The following is a 15876-nucleotide window of genomic DNA, read 5'->3' on the forward strand; positions in this document are numbered from 1 at the left end:
AACCACCGGGAACAAAAAGTTCCAAGCAGCACGGGCTATGGTGAGCCCGTATGTGAGAGGCACGCTTGGAACTGTGTTTTAAGGCGTGTATGGAGCCAGGGAAGCTTTACGGGCTCACTATAGGCCTTCCCACTTGGCCATTTCGTGAAAAAGATCTTTCTAACGTTCCTGTGGCTCATTTGGGTATTCAGTTTCCACCTGTGTCCCCTTGTTCGCGTATCACCCGAGTTAAACAGTTTATCTTTATCTACCCTGTCAATTCCTATGATAATTTTGTAAATAGTGATCGTGTCTCCCCTTACTCTTCTGTCTTCTAGTGTCGTGAGGTGCATTTCTTGCAGCCTTTCTTCGTAACTCAGTCCTCTTACTTCTGGGACTACCCTAGTGGTAGGGGCCTCGTAGCCTGGTGGATAGCGCGCAGGGCTCGTAATTCTGTGGCGCGAGTTCGATTCCCGCACGAGGCAGAAACAAATGGGCAAAGTTTCTTTCACCCTGAATGCCCCTGTTACCTAGCAGTAAATAGGTACCTGGGAGTTAGTCAGCTGTCACGGGCTGCTTCCTGGGGGTGGAGGCCTGGTCGAGGACCGGGCCGCGTGGACACTAAAGCCCCGAAATCATCTCAAGATAACCTCAAGAAGTGGCATATCTCTTAAACTTTTTCCAGCTTCACCTTGTGCTAGACAAGGTACGGGCTCCATGCTGGGGCCGCATACTCCAAGATTGGTCTTACATATGTGGTATACAAGGTTCTGAATGATTCCTTACACAGGTTCCCGAAGGCAATTCTGATGTTCTTCAACTGAAGAACTGATGTTCTTCTCAAAGATATTCACTTAGTTGTGCTTGCGGGGGTTGAGCTTTGGTCCCGCCTCTCAACTGTCAATCAGCTGATGTACAGGTTCAGGTGGTGTGTGTGTGGGGGGGGGTGGGTGGGTGAGGGGGTGCGTGCAGGTGCATGAGCCCCCTGGACACGGCCAGTACACACCCTGTGGGTGTGTACTGGCCGTGTGGGCATGCCCAGCTCTACCCCCCCCCCCACCAACGAGTGAAAGTTAACGGAAGCAAGTAAGAGAGTATTGTGGTGCGGGTAGTGAAGGGCTGTATTTGGCAGCCAGGTGAACAAATGCCTTGTACGTGGACCTGAAGGACCACCACCAGGCGGGCCATTACAACCCACAGTTTCCGGTGTATTGTGCTGGTGCAGCTCTCTCCTCCCTTCATTGTGCTTTCTTGTGTCACCTACCGACTTTCCCCTTAGTTCTCCAGCCCCCCTCCCCCTCTCCGTCCCCTTCCCTTATGGTAGGTGGAGGGGGTGAGCATGCGGTATCTCCTCCTCCTCTACCCTCTTGGAGTGGATTGTTGTCCTAACGCTTTCACGTCAACGGATTTCCTTCCAGATAGGTTTGAGTGCCTAGAAGGAAAGGGGTCATGTAATCGTCCGCCTACCCTTATCCTGCGCTTCCTGCTCTCCATTCCCTCGTACTTTATCAGACCCTCTTCCTGTTATTCTGCACTCTCCTCCTCTCCCCCCACATTGTTGTTCAAACCTCTCCTCAAAACTTGGTCCCTTATCTGACTTATCTAACCAAGGTAACTAATCAAGATAACCTCAAGAAGGTCTGCCTTTAGGCAGCTGAATGCGCCCCCTTACCTCCCCTTTGTCTGGCCCGATCACCTTTGGTGAACTCACAGGTGTTGACCAGACCACACACTAGAAGTTGAAGGGACGACGACGACGACGTTTCGGTCCGTCCTGGACCATTCTCAAGTCGATTGTGTCAAGTCAACACCTCACAGGTGTCGATACAAACAGCAGGTGTTGAAGGTTTCATTACTCACAGACTGCCCGAAACGCTTTGCGTAATAGTGGCTTTAGGCATTGTATGTACTAGCTCTTATCTATAAAGCCAACAAACTTTGTAAACTCTCTTTATGTATGTACCTTTGCCTAAATAAAAATTATTATTATTATTATTACTGTAGTTGTTAGTGTGACGTTCCTGTAGGGTGCAGGACAAGAACCCTTGGGATTGGTCGGTCGGCAGGCCTGTCATTTTCCCCATACCGAAACATAAGTGTGTGCCATAATGAGTCAAAGAACAAGGAATCTAGGCAAAGACGTTTACAGAATACGACATTTTGTACTAGAATCAATACAAAGGTGATGGTGGTAGAAAGTTGATTGTGGTGTCGGGTGGGTATTTGCCGCCTCTTGCAGGGTATTTGCAACACAGGCAGCGGATACCCGGAGTGGGTGACACTGTGCCCACCTGTCCTTGTCTACTACCCCGTGCTCGCCATTGGTCACTCGGTACAAGATGGAGGTGTTTTGCCTAACTACGGGGCTCACCATAGCCCGTGCTACTTGGAACCTGTTCCGAGTAGCTGAATCTATAACAACAACAACAGCCGCCTAACTACTAACCTGGGGCTAGATTCACGAAGCAGTTACGCAAACACTTACGAACCTGAACATCTTTTCTCAATCTTTGGCGGCTTTGTTTACAATTATTAAACAGTTAATGAGCTCCGAAGCATCAGGAGGCTGTTTATAACAATAACAACAGTTGATTAGCAAGTTTTCATGCTTGTAAACTGTTTAATAAATGTAACCAAAGCCGTCAAAGATTGAGGAAAGATGTACACGTTCGTAAGTACTTGCGTAACTGCTTCGTGAATCTGGCCCCCTGACAATCAAACCAACTAACCTAACCTATCGCAGCAGGTACATAGAAGACGTCAGTATTACATGTTGTAATTTATATGTCGCATGTTTAACGAATTGGTGGGTTCAGTAAAACCTTGCGAGGTATTAGGCGAGAGGAGAGAGAGAGAGTATGGCTCACGTGTAGCGAGCAGACGAGGCACTGGTCATCATACTCGGTGCACTGTGCAGCGAGTATGATCACTCTCTCCCTGCCGTTGAAATCGCCAGCAATCTGCCGACCTGGCAACCAACTCTTATCAAATTATTAAATATATACCCAACTCGTTTAATGATTAATCAACCAATTAATCCATGGGATAACTTGGATCTACCAGTTGATTTCGTAAATGTGTCGAAGATGGTGTGCACCTTATATTATTCCAATAGTTAATACTGTGCAGCATCACTGAGATTACTCAGGTTATGGGTAACTGTGTATCAGTGCTATGCTGACGGTTCTGTAGAAGGTGGAAGAGGTATTGGACGTGCATGTAATATATTTTAACACGTTTCTCTCATACGTGCAACAGATTCGAAGCGCGTCAATGACTGAGCCAGTACTACTCAAATCCAACCTGCAGGCATACATCTTGCCACTGAATTTTTCAAAGACAAAGGCAGTGGACTTGTATACTGTGACTCGCAGAGTGCACTCCTGGCATTGAACTAGTAACGCCCAGAAAATAGTCAGTGACATTCGAATGAATGTTTTAGCTGCTAAGGAAAACAGATTTAAAATTAAATTCCTTTGGATACCGTCACATGTTGGCATCCCAAAGCCTGATACTGTTGACATGCTTGCAAAGACAGAGCAGTAGTAACAATTAATTTTGGTAATGCATTAGCAGGGACAAAGTGAATACTTAAATGTTTAAAATCTTACTGGTCTAACAAATTCACAAAGACCTGAAAGTTGTAGCATTAAACATTATGATGAATACCGTGAGGAGACATTTATATATGGAACTAATAGAGCAAAAACTCGGCAATGTGATGTTATAGTGGCCAGAATACGTCTGAGTATCTGGTAGCTTTCTCAAAACCCAGGTGTCGAATACACCATGTGTCAAATTTGTGTAAGAGAAAACATGCATTCCCTTGTACATTATATTGCAGTGATCCCTCCCCCCCATATTCGGCTATCTTACCATGTCAGAGTACGTTCGTTACAGCCCCGCTCCTGTGCCAGGTAAGTCCACTACGGGCTCACCATAGCCCGTGCTACTTGCAACTTTTTGTTCCCAGTAGCTGAATCTATAACAACAACAGCAACAAGTAAATCAAGAGAACAGGCTAGGAAAGTGAGAAGCACCTTGCAAAATCAGGGGCTATTCATGCCCGTGCCACCTCTTCGATGGCTTAATCTTTATCAATCAATCAATCTGGCAGCGTGCTGAGAACACTGGGCACCGGAAGACGTCCCCAAGACGCTGTCGTGGTCGTAAACTGGCGGGGAAGGTCATTACCTCTTAAGGAAACAACCTTCCACACTACACTTGTTTTCTCAGCCGGAAATACACACACATACACACATACTGTGAAATAATAATAAACGTGTTTGTGTGTGTGCTTTGGGGGAGGGTTCTGTAGACACACTCACGTTGAAGGTCACACAAGTGAAGACGCGTCGATCTGTTCACAGACTCATCCGGTACTGTATGTTAGTGAGTGAAGGTTATTGGTGGTGTAAGATGAGCCCGGGCGCTTTGGCCTGGCCCACGCAGGGTGCAGTCGCACCTCCACAGATCTCCAGTATCAGCTCTTGATACTGGTAATGGCTCAAAAGGGCCACCATTTATGGGCTATTCATGCCCGTGCCACCTTTTGGGTGGCTTAATCTTCTTCATCTTTGGCCTGGCGTACACAGCCCCGCTCCTGTGCCAGATAAGTCCACTACGGGCTCACCATAGCCCGTGCTACTTGTAACTTGTTCCAAGTAGCTGAATCTATAACAACATTTGGCTTGGATTTGTATCCTGGCCGGGGAGGATTTAATTGGCGCCAATCCTTAACTGTAGCCTCTGTTCACCCAGCAGTGAATGGCTATTTGGTTGTTAAACGATTTGGCGGGTCGTATTCCGCGGGGGGGGGGGGGGGGGAATAGGATTAAGGACCTGCGTGCTGGTGGCTGTACAAGAACGTAAGAACTCTTGTATATATAAATACGAAACAAAATGAAGTAGACATGACGTGCAGCTGTTGCCAGTCTCTCCCTAGAGGGTGATCCCCTCCTGTTGTGTTCGGTAATTGACTCCAGCTTCACCTTACATGTGGATACTTTGAGCTGGCTGGTGTTACATTCCTATATCCAAGTGTTTTGACTCTTGTGAGTGACGCGCGCGTGTGTGTGTGTGTGTGCTTGCTTAGTTGTGCTTGCGGGGGTTGAGCTCTGGCTCCTTGGTCCCGCCTCTCAACGGTCAATCAACTATTGTACAGGTTCCTGTGTGTGTGTGTGTGTGTGTGTGTGTGTGTGTGTGTGTGTGTGTGTGTGTGTGTGTGTGTGTGTGTGTACACGTGTCCAGCCCAGTCTTATCAGTTGACACTGAGTGTTGTGAGTCAGTCTTGTGTGAGGGAAGGGCTCTGGTATGCAGGTAGTTGGTTTGAGCAAGTAACCTTTTGTGAGTGAGCGGCCGCTGTGAATGCTTGCCTCATGAAAGTGTGTTGTAAGTTTTTCATTTATGCCTCACGACTTTCCAGTGTTGTCAAACATGTTGCAGAAGCTGTGAATGGTTGCTGCTTCATCCACCTCTGGTTAGAGTCTACTACGCTTGTACTCGCCTGGTTGAGCTGCGGCTTTTGGGTCCCGGCTCTCAAGTGTTAGTCTACTGCTGGTGTACAGGTTCCTGAGCTTCTTGAGCTCAATCATATCTATATTTGAAACTGTGTATGAAGTCAGCCTCCACTCCATCACTTTTTAATGCAATCATTTGCTATCTACTCTGACACTGAAAAAGTTGTTGCTAACGTGTCTTTGGCTCATTTGGGTACTCTGCTTACACCTGTGTCCCCTTGTGCGTTTACCACCCGTGTTAAATAATCCGTCCATATCTACCCTGTCAATTCCCCTGAGAATTTTGTATGTGGTGATCATGTCTCCTCGAGCTCTAATGTTTCACAGCGACGTGAGGAGTAATTCACGCAGTGTTTCCTCGTAACTCATGCCTCTTAGTTTTGGGACTAGTTTAGTGGCATACCTTTGAACTGTCTCCAGCGTGGTCTTGTGCTTGAGAAGGTATGCACTCTATGGTATAGAGTGGTATTGTCTACCCCACTCCATGTATACCGGTATTGTCTACCCCACTCCATGTATACCGGTATTGTCTACCCCACTCCATGTATACCGGTATTGTCTACCCCACTCCATGTATACCGGTATTGTCTACCCCACTCCATGTATACCGGTATTGTATTACAGTTCTGTCTCATCTGTTGCCATTTTCCAGCAGTTTCCCGTCATCCTGTTGTCTCTCACCTGGGAAAAGAAGGGACTATCCAATTAGTCAATTTATCTGTATCTTTTGTATTTCTGCGCAGCTCTTGTGATAAAGCAACTCTCATAACCGACTTGAGTTACATCACACAGCACCGCTCTTGTGCCAGGTAAGTCCACTACGGGCTCGCCATAGCCCGTGCTACTTGCAACTTGTTCCGAGTAGCTGAATCTATAACAACACCGATTTGAGTTAGTTGCTAAGCTGAATGTGAGTTGTATACCTGCAGTGGGCTGTGAGAGTCCTACTCCCCCAAGCCCGGCTGGGGCCAGGCTTGATTTGTGACAACTTGGTCCAACAGGCTGTTGCTTGGAGCGGCCCCACAGGCACTGCGTGGCCCTGGTGACTGTCAATTGTCTGCTGCGAAAGCCTTCAGGAAGTCTGTGGCGGGGTCCTGCGAGCGACTCCTCTGCGCGAGTTTATTTTTTTTTTACCGATAAGTGGAGCCAGGAAATCGTGTCGGAGCAAATTAGCGAGATAAATTTACTGCCGGAAGACCAGAATAACTGGTGGTGTTTACATGATAAAGTGTTGTAAAGGCTGAACGGGATAGTGCGGCCACAGAAATTGGTAATAACTGCATATTGTGATTAGTTATGTTATTTTCTCTTGTTCTTGAAAGATGCTCTGTGGCTTTCGAAACAAAATATAAATACATATATATATATAATATAACTGAAACTCACACCCCAGAAGTAACTCGAACCCATACTTCCAGGAGCAACGCAACTGGTATGTACAGGACGCCTTAATTCAGTTGCGTTGCTCCTGGAAGTATGGGTTCGAGTCACTTCTGGGGTGTGAGTTTTCAGTTGCATATAGTCCTGGGGACCATTCAGGCTTGTTCGCATATATATACATATACACACACACACACACACACACACACACACACACACACACACACACACACACACACACACACACACACAGTATTAGACGTTCTTGTGTGAAGACATTTGAATGGCAGCGATCGTTTGATTGTTGTAATGTAAGAGATGCCTCGCATGGGTCGATAGGCCTTCTGCAGTTTTATTTATTCTGGTGCTGATGACGTAGTGTAACATGAGGGCACTGCTGGCCGTGCCTGGGAGCCAGATTCACGAAGCAGTTACGCAAGCACTTAGGAACCTGTACATCTTTTCTCAATCTTTGGCGCCTTTGTTTACAATTATCAAACAGTTAATTTGTATTAACTGTTAATTAACTATTTGTATTATGTGCCTGCGGGATAGTTGTTAGCTCTTGGACCCCACCTTTCTATTCGATTTCATGACCAAAGGGCTTGGTTTGAATGAGGGAGAAAGAAATATGAGGATTTGAAATTCTGGAAATATAGGATGACTGAGAATAAGTAGGATGAAAACAAACTTGGGTGGCCTGGCTACCATGGGTTGATGCTCTTTGATGACGAGTTGTGTGGATGGTGAGTTGTGTGGATGGTGAGTTGTGTAGATGGTGAGTTGTGTGGATGGTGGGGATGAGGCGCTCTTGCTTGCTTCGTTCGGGCGTTGGGCTTGTCCCCGAGTCGGGCGTTGGTATTTCAATCCTTCCTTCAGTCCTTTTCAGTCCTTCCTTCAATCCTTCGCCCTCAGATGCTCTTGGAATCACGTCCCATAGATGGGGGTGTGGGTCGACCATCTTGAGGGGACATTATTGTTGAAGTTCCACGTGTAGCGTGACCCACTCGTAGTAATTCCTGATTACACGTGGCGGAACGTGCATGTCCAAGTACCCGTTCCGGGTACAGGTCCCCTCCCGCGCCTCCTTGAAGCAGAGTGGCTGCGTCATCTGGGGTCGGGGGGTCTTCTCCATATGGGCTGCTTAGACAATCGGGGGACCCCACCTCCATGGACCACGTTACGCGGCAATTGGTTCCACAAATCAACACAAATTCATATATGTGTGTGACTTATGATGGCAACAGTGGGATGGCGCCACGTCTGCTGTGTTGCCCGGTAATGTGTTCCACACACCATTACCAAAGGTGTGTGTGGGGTACACCTGTGGAGTGGGCTTGGCTTTGTCAGGGCTTGTTACCACCAGTTCCGACGACAGTGGGTCTGGGACAAGCATGGCCCGCCTCTCGGTCTGACCAATTTGAACGGGTGGTAGTTAATTATCTACACTCGAATTCATCTGGCACCTCCACACCCTCATATCACTCCTGTTTTTTCATACATATTTAATTTTCTTTGCTACATTGTTGTGCTCAGGTCAGTTATGCAGTTGCAATAAGTTTATATATATATTTTTGTTCAAGAAGATAAAGTTTAAACGCCATTAGGCTTGTGATTACAATATTGATGCAAGAACCATCAAATTTCTTAACGTGAATTAAGAGTCTCTACCACCAGTCTGTGTGGTGTAGTGGTAAGACACTCGCCTGGCGTTCCGCGAGCGCTATGTCATGGGTTCGTATCCTGGCCGGGGAGGATTTACTGGGCGCAAATCCTTAACTGTAGCCTCTGTTTAACTCAACAGTAAAATGTGTACTTGGTTGTAACAACGATTCTTCGCGGCAGGGGATCGTATTCCAGGGACCTGCCCGAAACGCTACGCGTACTAGTGGCTGTACAAGAATGTAACAACTCTTGTATATATCTCAAGTTTTATATATTAAGGAGATCTGGGGTTAATGATAAGTCGGCTTGAACTGGCGGTGGGAAGAGGTTGAAGATGTTGTCACTTGGAGTGTAATTGGTAAGCAATGACCCTCTAAGTTGTGACGCAGTTGACGCTGGAAGGTCAGTGGTCAGTATTGGTGGAATTTGTGTCTGCACATGTACACATCCTGGACCTTGTAGCGTGGAATTTACCGCGTTACCACAGTGGTGGTTCGTTGTGTATTCTCTTTACGAAGACTCGCTAAGGCTTTCCTTACCTGTTTGTATGTTTGATACTAGGATTTTTCTTTTATATTTTTTTTAATGTAAGAGTCCTAATTGTACTTATTAGCGATGGTGGGTGTTGTCATTTGAAGGGTTGTGTCTAAGAGAAGGAAGAGGCGGGTGGTGGGTGTGTGGTGGACATTTTTTTTTTTACTTATCAGGGGAAAGCGCCAAGCCATTACGGCTATATAGCACTTGGAAGCGGGTCAGGATAAGAATTTGGGATGGGACGGGGAGAAGGAATGGTGCCCAAGTACTTGTGGACGGTCGGGGGATTGAACGCCGACCTGCATGAAGCATGACCGTCGCTCTACCGTCCAGCCCAAGTGGTTGGGTGTACGGTGGCCAGTATCACCACAATGTCGGCCCTCACCTGTCAACCACTGCCCACCACGCGCCAGATCCCCGTAATTGCTCCAAGAGTAGTTAGTTCCCAATTATTTATTATGTGTATATTGAAGGAGGACTGAGGAGAGGTGTGCGCCAGGGTGGTTCGGGTTGGTAATAGGTCCCTGGTGGAAGGTGTTAGGATGGTGGGTGTGGGTGACGGGTCCCGCCTGCTGGAGTGTGGGCGAGGATGGTTAGTGTCTGGTGTTGGTGGTGAAGAGACCTGACATTAGCAACAAGTTGTCACCCTCAGGGACCCCCCCCCCCCCCCCTCAGCGGTGTGTTCTTGGCGGCCTTGTTTCTCGGTGCTCTAGCTGTACAGGGCGGCCTCTGCCCCGGCCCATCCCCCCCCCACACACACACACACACGCATACACACCATCCTCACACACGCATACACGCTTTCCTCACACACGCATACACGCTTTCCTCACACACGCATACACGCCTTCCTCACACACGCATACACGCCATCCTCACACACGCATACACGCCTTCCTCACACACGCATACACGCCTTCCTCACACACGCATACACGCCTTCCTCACACACGCATACACGCCTTCCTCACACACGCATACACGCCTTCCTCACACACGCATACACGCCTTCCTCACACACGCATACACGCCATCCTCCACACGCATACACGCCATCCTCACACACGCATACACGCCTTCCTCACACACGCATACACGCCTTCCTCACACACCCATACACGCCTTCCTCACACACGCATACACGCCTTCCTCACACACGCATACACGCCTTCCTCACACACGCATACACGCCTTCCTCACACACGCATACACGCCTTCCTCACACACGCATACACGCCATCCTCCACACGCATACACGCCTTCCTCCACACGCATACACGCCTTCCTCACACACGCATACACGCCTTCCTCACACACGCATACACGCCATCCTCCACACGCATACACGCCTTCCTCACACACGCATACACGCCTTCCTCACACACCCATACACGCCATCCTCCACACGCATACACGCCTTCCTCCACACGCATACACGCCTTCCTCACACACGCATACACGCCTTCCTCACACACGCATACACGCCTTCCTCACACACGCATACACGCCTTCCTCACACACGCATACACGCCTTCCTCACACACCCATACACGCCTTCCTCACACACGCATACACGCCTTCCTCACACACGCATACACGCCTTCCTCACACACGCATACACGCCTTCCTCACACACCCATACACGCCATCCTCCACACGCATACACGCCTTCCTCCACACGCATACACGCCTTCCTCACACACGCATACACGCCTTCCTCACACACGCATACACGCCTTCCTCACACACGCATACACGCCTTCCTCACACACGCATACACGCCTTCCTCACACACGCATACACGCCTTCCTCTCACGCGCCTTCCTCACACACACACACACACACACACACACACACACACACACACACACACACACACGCCTTTCCCCACACACACACGCCTTTCCCCTACATACACACGCCTCCTAAGAACCAAGGCACAATCTGTAGCGGGTAGCTATAACACTGCCGCTCTGGCGTGCCTGTCAAAGGTGAAAACTGGAAATAGACTTGAGCGTGGGTACCTTAGGACCACACCAAGTGCTTGAGTGCTTGAGACGTCTTGGTGATGAGCAAGAGTGGAGGTGGAGGGGGGGGGGTGAGGGGGTTCTGAGATGGAGGAAGTCGTGAAGGTACAAGAACAAGGAGGTGTGAGGAGCCAACCCGTCTGACCTGATCGCATACCACGCTCTTCCGCGATGGGGCTGACGGCTACACCAGTCTTGAGTGCACGCGCACGCACTAAAGGTTATTAAGCAGGGGACGCACGTGAGGGGGTATGGGGTGGTAGTTATACAGTGAGGAGGTAATGAGGCACGTGTGTACGACTAGTGATGAGCTCTAAGGTCAGGTTGTTCAGGGTTAATGCCATAGTTATGTAAATGGTTGGGCACTATAGTAATATACTGAGCCAGGAGCCTGTGCTCCCCTTGAGACCATAGGTGAGTGAGAACACATTATATATATATATATATATATATATATATATATATATATATATATATATATATATATATATATATATATATATATATATATATATATATATATATATATATATAACAAATGCTCACGCCCTCACACATACAGTTTGACCATAAACATTAAGTGGATTGTAGCTAGGAATGATGCGTCTTGCAATTAGCAATAATTGTTGTGTTGGCAAAAAGTGGCTGCAAGCTGTGACCTCGCAGACACACACACACACACACACACACACACACACACACACACACACACACACACACACACACACACACACACACAACCCATGCTTGCGTTACATCCTCTGATGCATCCTTTGCAACCCACAAAATTATCAGTAGCATAAATTAATAATCATAAGATACAAACATTTCCAATTATCTTAAGTTGTGGCTGGTATTTCCAGAAAATATGAAAATAGTAACTTTATATTATTGGTTATATATATATTTTTCTCTCGCAATGAAATCACAATGACTATATCGGAGAAAACGATTTTGATTAGATAATGCTATCTAAACATCAGAGGCCCGCCACTCTACAGTCTCCTGCCAACAAATATAAGAAATGGGACTGGAATAACAATGGAGTATGCAAGACTGAACTGGAAAAGTTTCTGGAGGAGTTTGGATCAGCCTGGCTGTGATGGCTGCGGGCTAGGAAGACACTCGTAGACCAGGCAATCGCCAAGAAATGTTGCAATAGGAGAACTATTGACTCGTCCACTGATACTTGAGAGACAAAAACACACACCCACACATGCCTTCAGTTGATTGACGGTTGAGAGGCGGGACCAGGGAGCCCGAGCTCAACTAGGTGTGGGTACATAGAGAGTACCGGACACGCGGAATGTGAGAGGTGTTTGCGTAACTTGATGTGTTAGTGGTGGTGGTGACCTTGTAGACCTACCTTCCTCCGCCTGCTTCAGATACTTGTGGCGGCGGCAAGGCTGCCCCCCCGCACTGGGCGGCTCGTGTGGACTAGTGCCCGCCTTCCATTGTTCCCAGGTTCATCTTCCACTTAATAACCTTCACGTTACAGGATGAGCCGAGCACGTCGGCTGCTTCGTTCCGTAACTCCGTCGATTGCAGTATTACAGTCTTAAGGACATGGGTTGTAGGAAGTCTATTGTTTACAGTGGGTATGAGAGCGTCTTGGAAGACTGACTGTGTGCGTGTGTGTGTGTGTGTGTGTGTACTCACCTAATTGTACTTGCGGGGGTTGAGCTCTGGCTCTTTGGTCCCGCCTCTCAACCGTCAATCAACTGGTGTACAGATTCCTGAGCCTACTGGGCTCTATCATATCTATCGTGTGTGTGTGGTGGGGGGGGGGGCGGAAGGCGCTCCTCTTCATCCCCGCCAGTCCATCTTCCCCCCCCCCTCCCACCCCCCTCTCGTGCTGGGTCACGTTTCCTTCGGGTTCAAGTTATTTATATCCAGGATTATGACGCCACCAGAACAAAAGTCGCACGAGGATCATATTTTACGTCCGGGTGTGTGTACTCGCCTAGTTGTACTTGTTGGGGTTGAACTCTGGCTCTTTGGTCCCGCCTCTCAACCGTGTCTATTGGTGATTCGCCGTTTTCTATAAATGAACGATATAATCCTTTTCTCGATATAATCCATTATATCGTTTTCTATAAATAAACTATATAATGATTTTCGTTAAGCCGTTGTGTTCCTAGCTATCCAGATTTCAAGTCAAATCAAACTATTGACTGCTTTTAAAGTCATACCGGGTACCTAATAGCACTGTTGATGATGGAATCAGTTTGAGACTGACTAAAGTAACTCTGGCGAGGGGAATACTGGGAGATTTTCTGTTAATCTTTTACAGGTGTGTGTGTGTGTACTCGCCTATTTGTACTCAGCTATTTGTGCTTGCAGGATCGATCATTGACGCTTGGATCCCGCGTTTCCAGCCATCGGTTGTTTACAGCAATGACTCCTGCCCCATTTCCCTATCATACCTAATTTTAAAATTATGAATAGAGTTTGCTTCCACAACCTGTTCCCCAAGTGCATTCCATTTTTCCACTACTCTCACGCTAAAAGAAAACTTCCTAACATCTCCGTGACTCATCCGAGATTCCAGTTTCCACCCATGTCCCCTCGTTCTGTTATTACGTGTGAACATTTCATTTATTTCCACTGTGTGTGTGGTCGTACACAGGTTAAGAACCCGTGGGTCGTTACCGGGTATGGTGGGTTGGCGATGGGGGGGGGGGTGTTGGATGATGGGTTAGGGCGAATTGGAGGAGAGGAGGGTGGGGTAATGAATAGGTTTGTGGGGGAAGAGGTGGGTGGTGTAGTGGGAGCCGGATGGAGTGGTTGCAGGTGGGCGTGTTCTTACACCGAACCATTGTTGTTGTTGGTGTTTGGTGGGCGTGGCCGGGGGCAAGGCCAGGGCTTGACCTCGCCCCGTAAGAAATCACATCCCACACAGTTGGCTTGAAACGGGACCACGAGTGTGTGATGAGTTGTGTGTGGAGGCGTGGCCAGTGTGTCAGGGGCGGGGCGAGACACTGACACTGCTGACACAGGCATTGACACTGCTGGGTGCTCCGCTAGGAGGGCTGTGACGTTGTGTTTCTTCTCGTTAGTAGCCAGGGTTGACCTGCGTCACGCTGCGTCCTGCTAACCTGCGTCAAGCCTGGCCTCAGGCCGGGCTAACGAGACACACTCGAGGTATGCTCACGTAATCTGGCCTTACATTATGATGTAAACTGGTATGTGTAGTGTCAATCCCGGAACTCATAGTTCCTGCGACGGCGCTGGAACCAATCGTATTGGCGTATACTTTTCCATTGGAGACTTTCAGCGCCGTGGAGAGAGAGGGACCTGCTGCCTGGGTAACAGCTTCTCTCCCGAATCAACCTGCCCTGGTGAGGCCACTCCAGACCGACAACCAGAGCACAACTCCATAGTCTCCTGAGACTGATGGATGCCTACTAGTGTCAATCCACGCTCTCCCTCTCCCATATCCTTCTTGTATACTTACCTCCCCCCGGTTCCCTTGGCCTCCCCCCCCCCTCCTCCTCGTGTAGAGTAAACAATAACAAACACAGTAACTGGGTAACCAGGGGGGGGGGGTGGAGAAGTTCGTGTGTTCTTGAGCGTGATCTGTCTTTCATATTATGGCCTTCTTAATACAGGTTTTTAAGATTTTCCGGGTATTATATTTCACGGGAAATATTGCGGAGGGTTGACAGTGTGGATGGGGGGAGGGGGTTTGTTGGGGGGGCGGGGCATTAATGGGTTGCTAAGAGCAGCTGCGTGACAGCCTGGCTGACAAGACTTGTCAACCACGAGGCCCTGGTCAGAGATCGGGGCCGCTGGGACATTGATTCGCGGAACCAGCTCAAGGTATAAACACATGGTAGGTGTAGTTTGAGAGCAATGAGGTGGTTGGTACCGGGAGGGGGTGGTCGCCCCCCAACACCACCTGGATCTGGATTATGGAGAGTGCGCCCTTGAGTTCCTTCCTGTTAGTGGAGCGTCTCATCTCTGACTTAATACCACCGCTGTTATATAACCAGATGAGGTTTGTGTGATGATGGCGTCTCCAGCTTGTCTTCTACCCCTGTTTTTAAGATAATATTTTCCTGTTGATATTTCTCGTACTTCTTTCTTTGCTATCATGTTCTGTACGGTATTTAAAGCATAAGAGGTAGTCAGTATTTGAGTTAATGCGCAGTTTTAGACACGACTTGGTAAGAGAATTGTGGTGACTTGGAGTTTATTATTCTCTACCTGTGTGTAGGCGTGCTTGCTGGGGTTGATCTTTAGCTCTTTGGTCCCGCCCCCTTAGCCTTCAGTACACGGTCTCCAGCCTGTTGGGTTCTTGTCATGTTTTTCATTTGTTTACTATGATACAAAAATATAGTGGTTTATATTTTCTCATTTAGGTACCTAGTTTTCCTTTCTAAACACGCACGCACACAAGCTTTCTGGAAGTCTTCAAGCTGGAACCTGATTCGCCACCAGAGCTTGCTGCCCAAACTGAACCGGCAAATCAACAGGAAAGACTCGCTGAAATACGATCTGGACACTCTAGAAGTGGTTTGAAAAATGGCTGCTAGAGTTTAACTCGGCCAAATGCAGAGTTATGAGGATTGGGGCAGGAGTGCGAAGACCACTACACCAGTATAGGATGACGGGAAGATAGCTTGCGATAAGACCTACCATTAATGTATGATGACTTACTGTAAATATGTAGCTCTTGTAATAGCACTTTCTCTGTAAATAGCTGACTTTGTAACTATAAGGTGTGGAGGATAGAAGAAATTGTTTATGTAATAATCTAAGATGAGGTC

General features: G+C 48.0%; 2 protein-coding genes across 5 annotated transcripts in view; one reads left to right on the forward strand and one right to left on the reverse strand.

Annotated features, from left to right (window-relative positions):
* Positions 1-15876, forward strand: part of LOC123759355 (nuclear distribution C, dynein complex regulator) — a 157929-nt gene that overhangs the window by 46913 nt on the left and 95140 nt on the right. The window lies entirely within an intron of this gene.
* LOC123759356 (uncharacterized) overlaps positions 1-15876 on the reverse strand; it is a 119962-nt gene that overhangs the window by 32896 nt on the left and 71190 nt on the right. The gene's annotated exons all lie outside the window — the stretch shown is intronic.

The sequence above is a fragment of the Procambarus clarkii genome, chromosome 32 (assembly GCF_040958095.1).
Source record: "Procambarus clarkii isolate CNS0578487 chromosome 32, FALCON_Pclarkii_2.0, whole genome shotgun sequence".
Classification (NCBI taxonomy): Eukaryota; Metazoa; Arthropoda; class Malacostraca; order Decapoda; family Cambaridae; genus Procambarus; species Procambarus clarkii.